General features: G+C 49.4%; 1 non-coding gene across 1 annotated transcript; it reads right to left on the minus strand.

Moving 5' to 3' along the window:
* Nucleotides 1-11,429: 11,429 nt before the first annotated feature.
* Trnac-gca (transfer RNA cysteine (anticodon GCA)) lies at nucleotides 11,430-11,501 on the minus strand. The gene has a single exon. It is a non-coding gene; the product is annotated as a tRNA-Cys (tRNA).
* Between the last annotated feature and the right edge of the window lie 3,920 nt (nucleotides 11,502-15,421).

Below are 15,421 nucleotides of genomic sequence, written 5' to 3' on the forward strand. Positions count from 1 at the left end.
GACGATTGGATATTTACGACAGGGCTGACTGGACCTAAGGGTGACCAGAACTAACCAATTATTTTAAAAGTTAAACACTTCATCCAATCCTAAATGGCCAAGAAGGCAACCCCAGGAGATTCCCACCTTGTGTCTTTTTAAAAACCTAAGGTCTTTGTCTCCCGGTGCCACTCCTAGCTGACCAGCAGGGGGGACCCCATTGCAATGGTCAAGAAGAGTCTCTTGCGTTTTTGCATCAATGGATGATTAGTTTCCTGAGTTCTCTTCATACCTTCTTATATTTAGGCTCTTGCTGGGCCTAACATATCTATCTATCTATCTATCTATCTATCTATCTATCTATCTATCTATCTAATGGATGAGTGCTCTATCTGCATGTTCAGCTGATACCAGAGGAGGGCATCAGGTTCCAGTAGAGATGGTTGTGAGCCAACCTGGGGTGGCTGGGGATTGAACTCAGGACCTCCGGAGGGGCAGACAGTACAAATCCACTCACTATCTCTCCAGCCCTTATTAGGGTAGAAGCTCCCTTTCTTTGAGTAAAGTATGTTTGGAGTATTGGCTAGCGCCGGCATGGCAACTGCAGTGTATTTTTGAAACGCGGCCTTCTTTTACCTCTTTGTCAGCCTTCCTTGAAATGTGGATCCAGTTCCCAAAAGTGGCAGCTGGGGCTCCAGCCATCCCATGAATCTCAAATAGGAAGAAGGGGTAAAGGTAGAACTCTAAGATTTAAAAAGAAGATGGGTGGTAGAAAGTAATTGTTTCTCTGGGTCAGACTGTGATGCTTAGTGTTTGTTTGCCCCCGGAAAGGAGGAACCTTAACTGGGGAAAATGCCTCCATCAAGTTGTCTGTAAGTCTGTGGGACATGTTCTTGATGAGGGACTGATGTAAGAGGGTGGGACCACGCTTGGGCAGAAGGTGGTTAAAAAAGCAGCTGAGGGAGGGATAGGGAGCAGCCGGTACAAGCCTTTAATCTCAGCACTTGGGAGGCAGGGGCAGTGGGGCAGAGGGGCAGAGGGGCAGAGGGGCAGAGGGGCAGAGGAAAGTGAATGTCTTTCAGTTCAAGACTCAGGCCAGCCAAGGCTACACAGAAAAACCCTGTCAAACTTCCCCTCCCCCAAAATAACAGAAATAACAGCGTTTGTGAGGGTGGGATGGGTCCTGAGCCCGCCCCTTCATTAGAAAACGTATGCTCTATCCTAGTTTGCTTCCTGCTTGCTGTGATAGAGACTGTGAGCAAGAGTAGGGAAGAAAGGGTTTATTTGGCTGGTCTTGAACTCACAGAGATCCGCCTGCCTCTGCCTCCCAGAGTACAGGTGTGCGCCATGGTGCCCTGCTGTTGTGCTCTTTAAGAAGAGTGGGTCAGCCCATGGCGCATGGAGGTCAGACGATGGCTTTGGAAGTCAGTCCCCACCTTCCACCGCGTGAGCCTCAGGGACTGAACTTAGATGGACAGGCTCAGTGGCAAGCACCTTTACCTGCTGAGCCACCCCAACCCCCTTTTTTGGCAAAATGTAAGGTATGGCAAGTGTTTGGAGCAACTCTGTTGTGGAGCCTTAGGGTGCCATGCGCTCGGTGAAACCGTGTGATGCCCACCTGTGTGCTCCATGGTCAGCCGGCAGTGACGTCATCCGCCTGGTAAAGAGGTTCTGTGAATGCTGATGTTCTTCAGAGCTAACGACAGCCATTTCCTGTTTGGCGAATGGGTATTTTCATTTCTCTTTATGACCAGGAAGCGCCAAGCTGCTTTGTGTGTCACCGTGATAACTTTTAACCAAGACTTGCCGAGTCAGCTCTTGTCTTTACGTATTTGTTAAACAGGTTAGTGTTTTATTGTGAGCTCCGGATCCCACTTCCCCCAAAAGCAAGCTTGGTATTAACAAATAAAGTTAGGATAGTAATCATCAGACACAGGGAACACTGACAAAGCCTGGGACAGATTTGCTCAAGTCCTTCCGCAAATGCTCGTGCGCAAGGCAGTAAAGATGAAGCACGAAAAATGTCACAATAGTAACACATCCAATCTATTTTTGATGCAGGCTGAAGAATTAATTTCACGAGTTAGTCTACAAGACAAAAAGGGGCTGCACTTCCTCTGGAATAAAAGGGTGGGATAAAAATTAATAAATGTTAAATAAACTATTTAAACTGGATGTGTGACCTCTAATCCCAGCACTTGTGAGACAGAAGCAGGAGGACCAGGAGTTCAAGGCCATCCTTGGAATCTTGGTTGGGTTTTGTTGTTTTGTTTTGTTTTTTGTTTTGTCAAATGACACAAACTAGAGTATTTGGGAAGAGGAATCTCAACTGAGACAATGCCTGTGGGCAACTTTATAAGCCATTTTCTTGACTAATAGGGGAGAAGCCCTCCCGTCGTGGGCGGTGCTCTAGGAGATGGCGCTGGTGTGTACATGTTCAGGAGAGCCACCCGTGCGAGCCTGAGCAGTGTGTGCAGTGTCTGTTTCTTCAGGACCTCTCCTTCAGCTCCTGCTTTGAGTTCCTGCCTTGACTTCCCTCAGTGGACTATGCCCCAGGATATGTAGACCAAATCAACCATTTACTCCCAAAGTTGGCTTTGTTCAGTGTCTTATCACAGCGATAGAAAACTAACTATTTCTACCTAGGGAATTGGGAGGGCAGCCTAAACTGGGTGACAGACTGTCTCATAAAAGAACAGAGGGAGGAGGGCTGAAGAGATGGCTCAGAGGTCAAGAGCATTGGTGGTTCTTCCCAAGGTCCTGAGTTCAATTCCCAGCACCCACATGGTGCCTCACCACCATCTATAATGAGATCTAGTCCCTCTTCTGGTGTGCAGGTGCACATGCAGACAAAACATCGTATATGTAATAAAGAAATAAATAAAATGGTATAAAGGACGGACAGAGTGGGGGAAGGCAGCGACCTGGCTCGGCAGGTAAGAGCAGTTGCTCCTCTTGCAGTAGACCCACGTTCCCTTCCCATCACTTTTCTGAGGCTGTCCACAGCACCTGTCACGTCAGCTCCGGGGATCCAGCACAAACACGTGAACACAGGTTCTCACTGTGTAGCTCTGGCTGGCCTGGAACTCACTAGGCCAGGCTGGCTTCACTCACTGAGACCCTCTGTCTATACCTCCCACAATGCTACTATCATACCTGGATAATCTTTGTTTGTTTGTTTAAAGAAAAATCCTAAGGGTAGCATCAGAAGAAGAAGGAATTCTTGCTGAAGACGGAAGAGCGATTGGATGGACTTGGGAGGCAGTGAGGGGTGAGGAGCTCGCTCAGGGCTGATAATGAGCAGCTATCAAGGGACGCCCAGGTGGGCCTGCCTGAGGCTTGGGGTCCCCAGGAAAGCTGGGACTGATGTTTTTCCCTGAGAGGCGAGACTCTCTTGTCGGATGCCTCCTGCCACAATTATCCACATACCGCCTCCTAGCTTCCGGCACACCGCTCACTGTCTGCTCTGCTGTGGCGCTGTGGGACCCACCGCACATCAGGTGGCATAGTTGTGCTCTGAGTGCCAAGGAGGAACTCCGTGCTTCCGCAGTGTGCTTTCTGCAGCGGTGGCGCTGGTGTGCAGGGTCTGATCCTGGTTACAGGATAAGTAAAAGTTCATTTGAACTGCAAAGGAGCAAGGAAAGCTTACTCCAAGCCAAGTGGGAAAACAGACCAGAAACACACTGAGGTCTGACAGTGAGGCACATGTGTGAGGGTGCCTAAGATTTGGGGCTTCCTCTTCCAGGGATCAAGAGGAGAGGCTGGCTGCACGCCTTTGATCTCAGCACTATGGTAGCATGAGGCTGGTGGATCTCTGTGAGTTGGAGGCCAGCCTAGTCTTCAGAGGGGTTCCAGGCCAGCCAGAGCTATGTAGTTCTGTCAAGGGAAGGAAGGACAGGAAAGAAAAGGAGGGAGGAAGAGCGAGGAAGGGGAAGGGAGGGGGAAGGAGGGAGAGGGGAGAGCACAAACTGAGCGAGCTAAGAAGGGCGAGCCGGTAGGCAGTGTTTCTCCAACCTTCTGCTTCAGGCCCTGCCTTGAGTTCCTGCCTTGAGCCCCTGCTCTGTCGTCCCTTCATGACAGGCTCTAAGCTGGAAGGTAATGTAAGCTGTTTCCTCCCAACTTGCTTTTGGTGATGCTCTTTATTAAAGCAGTGGGAAGCAAACCAAGGCTGCTAAGGAGACTAATAAAGTGGAGGATTGTGCTTAGCCATAACTGGGCAAGCCTAAAGCAGTACGCTGCAGCTCTCTACGGATGAGGTCAGGGGTCACAGCGGGACTTTTAGGACTGCCAGCAGTTTAAATAACGACATTAGACTTATTCATGTTGAAAGGCGTGGGCATTTTAGCTGGCTGACTCTCCCATGTCTGAGTCCTCTCCCAGAGCCCCTCTCTCTGTCCGGAAGAGCTGCCTTCCCTTTCTTCTTTACTGAAGCCAATCACATACAATTCTAGATTGCCTTAGGCAGGTGAGGGAGGAACAAATATTTACGAAAGACGGGTGAGGGGCCACAGCTCTCCGCCAGTACAGAATAAAGAACTGAATACAGAGACACGCCTTCACACATTGTACTCTCTAATAGGTTGCTGACAGATTGCTAAGTTCTATATTCCAAGAGGGGTGTAAGGAGTCCAACCAAACAGTTGCTAAGCTGTTATGTCTGTCACCTCAGCAGGTGACAACTGCCATGGTTCCTGCCTCCTATAGTACTTAAGCAGCACCCGGCACCGTTCACCAGCTTGGGGCACATGCCCATGGGAGACTTCCTCTGACTGTCCCCAGGCCACTTTTAGGTAGGGTTGCTGCGCTTATGGTCTACAGCTGAGCAAGGCTGTTACGGACAATTCACACACACACACACACACACACACACACACACACAGGCCACACTAGCACCTTCTTGATCTTTGAGGAAGCTGCCAGTTCAGTTCTCCAGCTGGATTCTCCTGTGCCCTGCAGCTAAGGTATGTGGTATAGCCACTGGTAAGGCGCCCATGCTCTGGCAGAAAGTCCTCACTCACACCCATGCTTCCAGAAGCAACTCATTGAGTTGCCATAAAAGGGCAGAAAAGAGCTTCGCCTTGAACAGCCTGGACCTGAGTTCTCACCCTCAGAATCTGCAGTAGGAGAACTGACTCCCCAAAGTTGCCTCTGTCCTCCAGATGTGTGCTGTGACACACACACACACACACATTATTCACACACAATAATAAGAAAGTAAACCATTTGAACTGTAGCCGGGTATGGTGGCACAGCCCTTTGACCCCAGCTCTCAGAGGGCAGAGGCAGGTGGATTCCAGAGTTTGAGGCCAGCCTCGTTTACAGAGCAAGGTCTAGGACAGCCAGGACTACCCAAAGAAACCCTGTCTCACAGAACCAAAACAAACAAAAGGAAACTAAGGAGACATGAAAGTAGAAAGGGGACTAGTTAGAAAGGAAAGGGATACGGCTGGGAGCAGAGGGACTGAAGACGGTGTTGGGGGTGAAGATGATAAAAATATACTGTATACAGGTGTGAAAATGTCACAGTGAAACTATCGTATAATTACATGTAACTAATACAAATACATGCCAATAATTAATTAAGGGATCCCTGGTTCAAATCCAGATGCCAGCTTTGAACGGATCTTTCCGGAGCTAAGACACCAGGACTGGGAAACCTCAGCTCAGAGTCCATTTAGGAAAGTTCAGCAGGGCCCACCTTTCTACTCCCGTGGCTTTGATGGCGCTGTGGTGGCTTTAAAGCACGCTCAGGACTCTTTGATACATTTCCAAGCTGTAAAGCTCAATTAACCTCCCTTTGAATGTGAGCTGCCAGGGTAACGCCGGCCTAATGAACAGGACCTAACAGAAGGGAAGCTGTAACTTCTGAGCCCTGTCACTGAACCACTGAACGCACTGACTGTTTGCTCTCCCGTGGATCTCTGGGGCAAGTCAGGTGCATGTCATGGACACTCGGAGCTGCTGTGATGAGCCAATAGCAAGAAAGGAGACCTCCTTCCAGTGACAGCAAGGCACTAAGACTGCTTCCCAGCATGGCAGGGGGCTGGCTTGGAGGGGCTGCTCCCAGGACAGCTGGCTGATTGTTTATCTTCGTCCTCCTGCGAACCCCGAAGCCACCCAGATTCCAAAGGGGATCTTAGGCACATGATGGGCCCTAGGTGTCCAAGCGGCAACCAACGCTCAAAAGGCCAGCTTTGTCAAACCATACCACACGAAAGGCTAAAGGAAAATTTGAAGTTCCAAGCACCTCAAGCAGATGCAGAGCTTGAAGGAGACACGGGAGACAGGTCCTCTTGGTCTCGCACCCTGAGTTACAGGGAAATGGCCTTGTATTCGGTATTTTTCTGATTGCATTGACGAAATTGAGGATAGAATCAAGTTAAGGAAAGAAAGCTTGATTAGCTTGCAGCTGACGTGACAGTCTACCGCGGCGGGGGAATTGTGGTGGCAGCGGCTTGAGGCAGCGGTCACATCACATCCGGTCAGGAAGCAGTGAGCCCTGGGGCTCAGCTGTCGAGTGCATCCTCGTGTTCATATATGTGTGATACATGTGTGGGGAGCTGGAGCGGATGTCTGAGTCTTCCCCCGCTGCTCCTCATGTTCTGTGTTGGGGTTAGGGCCCTCACTTGAACCTCAGCTAGTCTAGCGAGCCAGCTTGCCCCGTGATCCCGTCCTTACCTGCTCCCTCTGCCGGCTGATGAGCTGGTGCTGTGGACGGAAACCCTGATTCTCGCACTTCCCTAGCGCTGAGTTTCACTCACTGTTCCATCCCCGCAGCCTCCGCTCTCTCTTTTTGGTTCAGTCTGGGATCCCAGCCTGTGGCATACCGCCCCCCACATGGAAGTGGGTCTCCCCACCTTAACCTAATCCAGGAACTGCCCTCATCGTCGTGCGCAGGTTGGTCTTCTGGGTGATTCTAGGCCCTGTCCAGTTGACAGCACAGCCATCGAGACCTCAGCTGCAAAACTGGCAACTCTGCTCAGCGAGCAGCGCCTTCCCCCTGGCGTTTGCCTTCCGCTTGGGTTCCAGGCCAGGAACAGAGCATCATCTCACACAGTCCCTTCAGTGACCTTCCACACGGATGGCAAGAAGAGACGGGGGTTTGGGGGTTTGTTGTCGTTTGTTTGTTTGTGTGCATGTTGAGATGGGGTCTTTCCAGGTAGCTGTCCTTGAATTCCGATTGTAGGCCAGACCAGCCCAGCTCACAGAGATTCAACCGCCTCTGCCCCCCGCCCCCCGCTGAGATTAAGGGTGCACTCCCACGCCTGGCTGGTGGCTTTTGGAAAATGGAGCACAGGAGGTCCACGGCCAGTGAAACAGGACTGGTTAGAAAGAGCAGCTGTGCAGGTGTAGAGACGGGCTAACGTCCTCTCAAAAGGAGGCGCACGCTCCGCATAGACCGACGGCTGGGATCAAAGGCCCCTGGCTCAAGCTCATCTCTTTTCTTTGGAAGACTTTGTTGCTTCTCTGTTTCCTTCCTGGAGCTGAACTGACAAGATGAAGTCCTCCACAGGATGAAGCTGACTAGAGCCTATGGACAAACCCTGCGAACGTCCCTGTGATTCAGGTTAGTGACGGTAGAGACTACGCAGCGTCTCTTTCTATAGTTCACACAATATGGCTTTGTTCTTGGCCCCTGAATCGCGTTGGTCGGCTCTCCTCTGCCTGTGCTGCAAGCTCAGTCTTCACCACAGCTTCAAGCTCGTGATAACTGGAGGAGCTGGCTACCCCACCGCATACCCAGTCCAGTGTCTTACAAACTATGGCCTTCATAAATGTTTCCTAAGCTTTAGAATTAGGGATAGAACTGTCTTCTAGAAGTTATTCTCTGGTCTTCACATGAGTCATGCACGTGTGTGAAGGGGAAGTTACTGGTTTCTTTGGAAGCTCAGTTGTGTCATGTGAACATGGTTTTTGTTTTGGTTCCATGTGTGGGATGTGGGAATGTTCCCCCCTCCAACACACACACACACACACACACACACACACACACACACACACGGGAAACCACCCTCGTGAATAGGTGCATGGTGTCTGTCAGCTGGAAACTGCCTTGCGTAGGGGGAGGGGATTGTGCTAGCTGGAGAAATAACCCCGTGTGGACTCTGAGAAGGCATAAATTCCCACAGACAGCGAGACAGTGCTTTTTGCAGCCTTACACTTTGAAACAGTTCAGATCGATTTTCTGGTTTTCAGAGAGAGAAGTGCTCCATTGCTGTTTGACTGGACGGCTGGTATCCTGACGGCTGAGACTGTTACATCCCCAAAGAACCCAAAGACCCCGATCAGCAGCAAATAGATAAAACAGGGCTACGACCCCTTTCCCCACTAACCTCCTACCTACTGTCAGGGTGTGGGAAGAGAGGTAGAGGCATTTAAGAGCCTGAAATAAGTGTTTGAAAAATCTGAGCCTACATGTGTGTGCCAATACAACCACACACACACACACACACTATACATACATACACATATATATATGTATATAACAAAATTTTAAAACATAAACTTTAGAATTCAATTTGCTGATTCCCTCTACCCAAAGCACAGCCTGTCAGTAATTTGCTTAGAATTCAAAGAATCTCTTAAGTTAATTCTATGAGAATTGAAGTATTTTATAAATGGATATAGAGTACTTTATTTCGTCTATCTAGTGTACAGTCTTCCTTGAGGTTTTATATTTTCCCAAGTGGAGGAAATTCTGTCAGTATTTTGATTTAGTTACTTCTAATGCTTCCTATTTTATGCTATAACAAATGTAATTTTATATAGTTTATGTTTTCTATTGTGCCTGAAATGTAGAAATACACTTGAGATTTTTCTCCAATTGTTATTTATTACTGTGGTGAAATTTGCAGAACATATCATCTTAACCAAGTTCAAATGCATGGTTCAGTGATCATTTTAAACATCCATAATGTTGGAGCTGGGGAGACATGGTTACGAGTACTTGCTGCAGCACGCCTGTAATCCCAGCACTTGAGGAGGTAGAGGAAGGCAGAGCTCTGTGAGTTCAAGGCCAGCCTGGTCTACAAAGTGAGTCCAGGACAGCCAGGGCTGCACAGAGAAATCCTGTCACAAAAAAAGGAAGGAAAGAAGGAAGGAAGGAAGGAAGGAAGGAAGGAAGGAAGGAAGAAAAGAGTCCTTGCGGCTCTTCACCCACATACTCAATGACTTACAAACATTAATAACAAACAATAGTAACTCTAATCCCAGGAACTCCAACACCCTTTCTGACTCTCTGGGCACCAGGTACGCACTTGATACACAAACATACAACACTCATACACACAAAATAAAAATACATTTTAAAATAAAAATCTTCAGTGTGAGCTAGAGCACACACGTAAGTGAAGATAATGAACAGTTTTGGAAAAGGGAGAATGTTCTGTAGCGACTGGCACATCAGCGTATGTCTCCTTTCAGAATCCATCCTGGAAAACTGAGAGATTACTAACCAGTTCCTCACCAGTCTCCCCCTTCCCTGCTCCTCGGAATCACTGGTCTGCTTTGCCTCCTCATGATTTCAGTGACTTTAAGCACTTCATATAAATAGAGCCTGACAGTTTGTCTGTGCACTGTACACCTTCTGTGTTTTCACTTACTGTGTGTGTGTGTGTGTGTGTGTGTGTGTGTACACACACGCGCTCGAGAGCGCACGGGCCTGCACCAGCCACAGCACACGTGTGGAGACCAGAGGACACTGAATGGGAGTCAGTTCGTTCCTTCCACCACCTGGGCTCCAGGGATTCAACTCAGCTCGTCAGACTCAGCAGCAAAGACCTTAGCAGCCGTTTCATTGGTCCAAGCCCAACTTTTCATTTTGTTTTTTTGTGTGGGGTTTTTGGTTTTAGTTTTGGTTGCTCAAGGCAGGGTTTCTCTGCTTATGTAGCCTTGACTATGCTGGAACTTGCTCTGTAGACCAGGCTGGCCTTGGTCTACAGAGATCTACCTGCCTCTGCCTCATTAGTGAACTTTTTTTTTTCCCTTTAATGTGGGTGTAGAGGTTTGAACTCAGGTACCAGCGTTTATAGCACTGTACTAACTGGGTAGTCTTCGTAGAGTTTACGTTAGTCATTATAGCTTTTTTTTTTTTTCCTTAGCGTAATGCCCTTGCAATCAATGGCATGTGTCTGAATCTCTTCCTTTTTGTTGTTTAATTTTGTTTTGAGACAGGGACTCACTGTGTAGTCCCGGCTGGCCTAGAACTCCCCATGTAGATCAGGCTGGATTTGAACCCTCAGAGACCTACCTGCCTCTGCTCCTGAGTGCTGGAGACGAAGGTGTGCACCACCCATCTTAGTTTCTGTTGCTGTGCTGGAACACTGCAATCACAGGCAAGAGAGGAGGTCAGGGTCTGCTCCCCTCACGCCTCGCAGAACAGTTCACGTCAATAACAGGGAAGGAATTCCAGAAGCAAGAGCCGATGCAGAGGCCATCAAGGAGCGCTGCTTGCTGGTTTGCTTAGGTTGTCGGAGGGTGAGTCCCTGACCGTCATCGTCATCGGGAGGAACACGGCAGCAGGCAAGCAGGCATGAGGCTGCAACAGTAGCTAAGAGCGAGGCACTTACATGGAGAGAGAGAGAGAGAGCGCCAGGGCTTTACCTTGTAGCTCTGGCTGTCCTAGAATCCCCTCTGTAGTCTAGGCAGAAATTTGCCCACCTCTGCCCCTGCCTGGACTAAAGACACACCAAGAGCCTACATATTATTCAGACGTTAAAGGCAGGAACAGGGACTGGGCCTGGTGTGAGCTTTTGAAACCTTAAAGCCTGCCCACAGTGACACGCCTCCTCCAACAAAGCCAGGCACACCTCCTAATCCTTCCCAAATAATTCTGCCAACTGTTGCCAAGCTTCAAATGTTTGAGCCTATGGGCCGTTCTCATTCAAAGCCCCGCCCTCTGCGCCTTCTTTTTTACGTGTGAATCAATACCCCGTCAGCCATGTTGCTTCTCTGTTCCTCCTATGGTGACTAAACCCTGCCGACCCAGTAAACCTGAGCTGGATTCCTGTCCTGCACCTCAGCTGCCCTCTCTTCCCACCCTCAAGGCCAAGGGGTCTTTGAGCTTGAACTTGCTGTGCAGATCCACAAGATGCTTTTGTCAGCAGTGTGAGGAAAGAAAAAAGCTTGCAAGAGCATTACACAGGGAGGCAAAGCGTCTCCAAGCCAGGTCCTGCCCAGCCCAGGTCATCACAGGGTAGCTGCTCTAAGAATTCCTCCTGTGGAGTCTTCCAAGCAAACATGGCTGGATGAGCTGGGTGGGGGGGATTGTTGCTCTTCTTCCTGGTTCCAGCCTGATTGATCACTCCCTCTCGTGGTCACCTACTTATTGATTCTGTTTCTTCAGCTCTTAAGGAATCTCCCCCTTGTTTTCCCACTATCATCACTTCTCACCCTCACCTCCCCAATGACATTAGATACACAAAAGGTCAACCCATACCAACAGGAGGGTAAGGGGGCACCTGGATTTGAACCAGGGACCTCTTGATCTGCAGTCAAATGCTCTACCACTGAGCTATACCCCCTACTAGTAGCAGGTATCTTACTAATCCCATTTACTTTCAGTTTCTTGTTATGGTCGCCCTAGCCACAAATGATAGCCATTAAATTTCAATGGCTACAAAATAAAAGGAATTTTACTGGGCCACAACAGTGGAAATATCAGAGAAGACAGTACATATCGGGAATCCAAATGCTGTTAGAACTCCGTCTCTCCAGCTTTGGTTTCTTATTTTTATTTTTTTGTTGGGGGTGGGTGGGAAACGGGGCTGTGGGCTTCTGAACAGTAGGAGAGGAGCCCAGAAAGGAGATGTCCAGGTAAAGTGGTGTTTTGGGGACAGGTTCTCACCAGACAGCCCAGGCTGGACTGAACTCTTTCCTCCTGCTGCCTCAGTGCCGGGGTTGCAAGCTTATGCCACGGATCCCAGCTTTGGTTCCCTTTTAGGTCAGCTTTTATGTCTCACAGCGTTTCTCCGCAGTGGAGATAACTTCCAGCACCTGTGGCCTCACACCCTCACATTTAGACTCCGGGGAGAGGAAGGCTGAGGCTTGTGCCCGACGTGACTTGTGGTTTCTGCTTCTATCCATGCTGCCAAACACAGGGCATAAAGGTGGCCTTAGGTTTCGATTACAGCAACAAAACACCATCACCCAAAGCAGCTTGGGGAAGAGAGGATGTATTTGACGTACTTGTCCCAATCGGAGTCCATCATTTGAGGAAAGTCAGGGCAAAAACTCAAGCAGGGTAGGGGACAGAAACATGAAGCAGGACCTAAGGCAGAGAGAAGCAATGACGTTTACCCTTGCTCCTCCTGCCTTGCTCAGTTGACTTTCTTTTGCAGCCCAGGACCACCTGCCCAGGTATAGAGCCACCCACATCAGTGATTAACCAAGAAAATGCCCCACTGACTTGCCTACAGGCCAATCTGATGGAGGCACTTCCTCAATTGAGATTTCTTCTTCCTAAACATATTTTCAAGTTGACAGAAACCAATCAGGACACAGTCCCACTCATAATATGAGTTCATGGAGTGGAGAGGGACAGTTATTCTCCAAAAGAAGTCAGGGGTAACCAAGAGAAGGCTAGAGTAGGCCACCCCTAAAACTCTAGAACCTTCTCATTTGAGACTAAAAAGAAATCATCTGTTCTATTTCAAAAAGCCACCCAAAGCCTACTGCTACATTCCTTGATAGTCTTCAGCCTTTTATCCAGCAAACGCTCCGTGATGCCTAGTGTGTGCCTGACTCTAACCTCCACACAGTTCCCAGTATCAGAAGCCAACAGCCAAAGAGGAAAGGCCTGACATGCAGCAGCAGCAGCAGCAGCAGCAGCAGCAAAAGTAGCTGTGAGCTAGATGCGATGAGGAACAGAGAAGAGAGAGTGCTCTTTAGCAGAGAGCACGGCTGGAAAGCAGGCTGTGCGCTCACTTTTTGAAAGGCTTACTTGATAGACAGGAGGTGGGAGAGGTTTGGGGCAAAGCAAAGAGCAACGGAAAGCAGTGCAGCATTTCAAAGGCTTGGGATGGCTGTGGGCTCCTGAGCAGTAGGAGCGGGGCCTAGAAAGGAGACATCCAGGTAACGTGGTGTTTTGGTACGTCAGGACCCCCTTCCCCCAGACAGAGTCCTCACTGGGGCTCTGAGGAGAAAGAGGGCCACCAGACCTGCCAGTGATTTGCGCTCCTGAACTATGAGCTCAGAAGCTGGGCCTGGAGTCCAGATGTCCTACCCCCACCTGAGTGTCCTTGTGATTTAGTCACACCACAGCCCTCTGGGGAATGTGCCTGTGGCAATCAGGCAGCATCTACACCTGTGTTCGCCTCGGGGCAAGATCACCATCACCTTGTGAGTTGTGTTGCCTGAAGAGATTTGCTGAGGCCAGGTGTAGGGGTCATTCCTGTGATCCCAGCGCTGAGGAGGACTGAGAGGTCAAGGTGTGACTGTCCACGGGTGACTGTCTCCAAAACCCACCAAACATGCTGGAACTCCAACCGCTGGTCTCTGACTGTGCTCTTGTTTGGAGATAGTGCTGTGTAACTGCACTCGATGAAGTCAGGATGAAGCAACTAGGCCAACCAGTGTCCTTGCTGGGGAGGATTAAACACAGTCCTAGAAAGCACACCACATGACGACAATAGTGGAGGTGGATCCCTCAATCTCTGCATGGAGACATTCCAAGGCTCAATAGCCTTCCCCAGGAATGAGGAAGACGGAGTGAGCAAAGGACCTGAGCCCAGCCTCCACCTGGATGTCACACTTCTGTGCTCAAGAAATGGGAGCTGAGGGCTGGAGAGATGGCTCACAGGTTAAGAATGCCGGCTGTTCTTACAGAGGTTCTGAGTTCAAGTCTCATGACCTTCTCTAATGAGAGCTGGTGCCCTCTTCTGTCATACATGCATATGTGCAGGCAGAACCCTATATACTTAGCAACTAAGTAAATCTTTGAAAAAAGGAAAAGGGAGGTCAAAGTTTTACTGTCTTGAGGCCACCTAGCTTGTGGTGCTTTTTGCTCTGGCAACCTTAGGAAACTTGGCCCCAGGTTGGCAGATGTGCAGTGCTCTGGGTGCACCCTGTCTGGTTAGAAAATAGCTTTCCCTGGAGCCTCATCCAAAATCAGAGAAAGGCCGAGGAAGAGGCATCACTGTAAGGGGAGTTTGGGTTTCTCTAAAAACTCAGTTATGTTATGTACATATGTTTTTGTTTTAATCCCAAGTGTGGGATTTTAGCTGTGCTATAGTTTGTCCACAGCTGACAATTGTCTTCTACAGGGCCTGGCCTTTGCCAGCTGGTAACAGCCTGCTTCACGTCGCTCGGCGAGGGGCGTGGTCTAGGACTCCGAGGATATAAATAGAGAGCCCAGAAAGAGAAGGGGTGGCATGTGGCGAGTAGCAATTTGGAGAGACACAGGAGACGGCTTCCTGGCCAGGGTCCTGAAGGGAGAAGCCTTAAGGAACCCCAAATAAACTAGAGGTTAAAAACGAGTGCAGCACACTACAGAAAGAATCCAGCTCAGACTGGAGGGAAACGAAGGACATCCACAGCGTTTGATGCTCTGCGATGCCCCGGCAGGCCCGAGTGCGCGCACACACTGCAGAACCTGGGCCTCGGATCTGAAGGCAGGAGGGTAGAAGAGGTGCCCTCAGGCCCTTTTCCTGGCAGCCCACGTGCAGGAGAGAGAGGCAGGGCTCTGTGGTGGTGGCGGAAGGTGAGTGGAAGGTGCTGGTGACCTGGAATGTGGCCTTACTTGTCTCTAAAGTAGCCGGCTCACCAGCCTTCGCTACCATCCCCAGGGAGATTTCTCCCCAAACAGACAGCCTTTCCCTGTGTAGCCCTGGCTGTTCTGGAACTCATTCTGTAGACCAGGCTGGTCTGGAACTCACAGATCCGCCTGCTTCTGCCTCCTGAGTGCTGGGATTAAAGGTGTGCGCCACCATGCTTTTTAGAAAAAAAATTTTCCCCACATGCATGTCTTTACTCCATGCATGCAGTGCCTGTACAGGCCAGAAGAGGGCAGTGTATCTCTTCTGGAAATGGAGTTACAGACGGTTGATAGCCACCACGTTGAGTGTTGGGAATTAAGCTCTTGGGAACAGACAACGCTCGTAACCTCTAAGACATCTCTCCAGCCCTTAGAGAGAATGTTTAAATAATAGAGATGCGTGCTCCATAACATTAAATTTCAGTTTATAAAAACGCTCCGTGTCAGGCGGGCATAGTGGGACCCACCTTGAATCCTAGCACTCAGGAAGCAGAGACAGAGCTCTGTCTGTGAGAGGCCTGCCTGGTCTATATGATAAGTTCCAGGATGTTCAGAGTTACACAGTGAAACCCTCTCTCCAAAAAGCCAAAACCCAACCCAAACCAAACCAGCCAAACAACACCCCCCCCCAAAAAAAACCCTCCATGTCACATCAAATAATAAAAAATTCAAAATTCAAAGTCCTTGGAA

This window comes from Meriones unguiculatus, chromosome 3 (assembly GCF_030254825.1).
Source record: "Meriones unguiculatus strain TT.TT164.6M chromosome 3, Bangor_MerUng_6.1, whole genome shotgun sequence".
NCBI lineage: Eukaryota > Metazoa > Chordata > Mammalia > Rodentia > Muridae > Meriones > Meriones unguiculatus.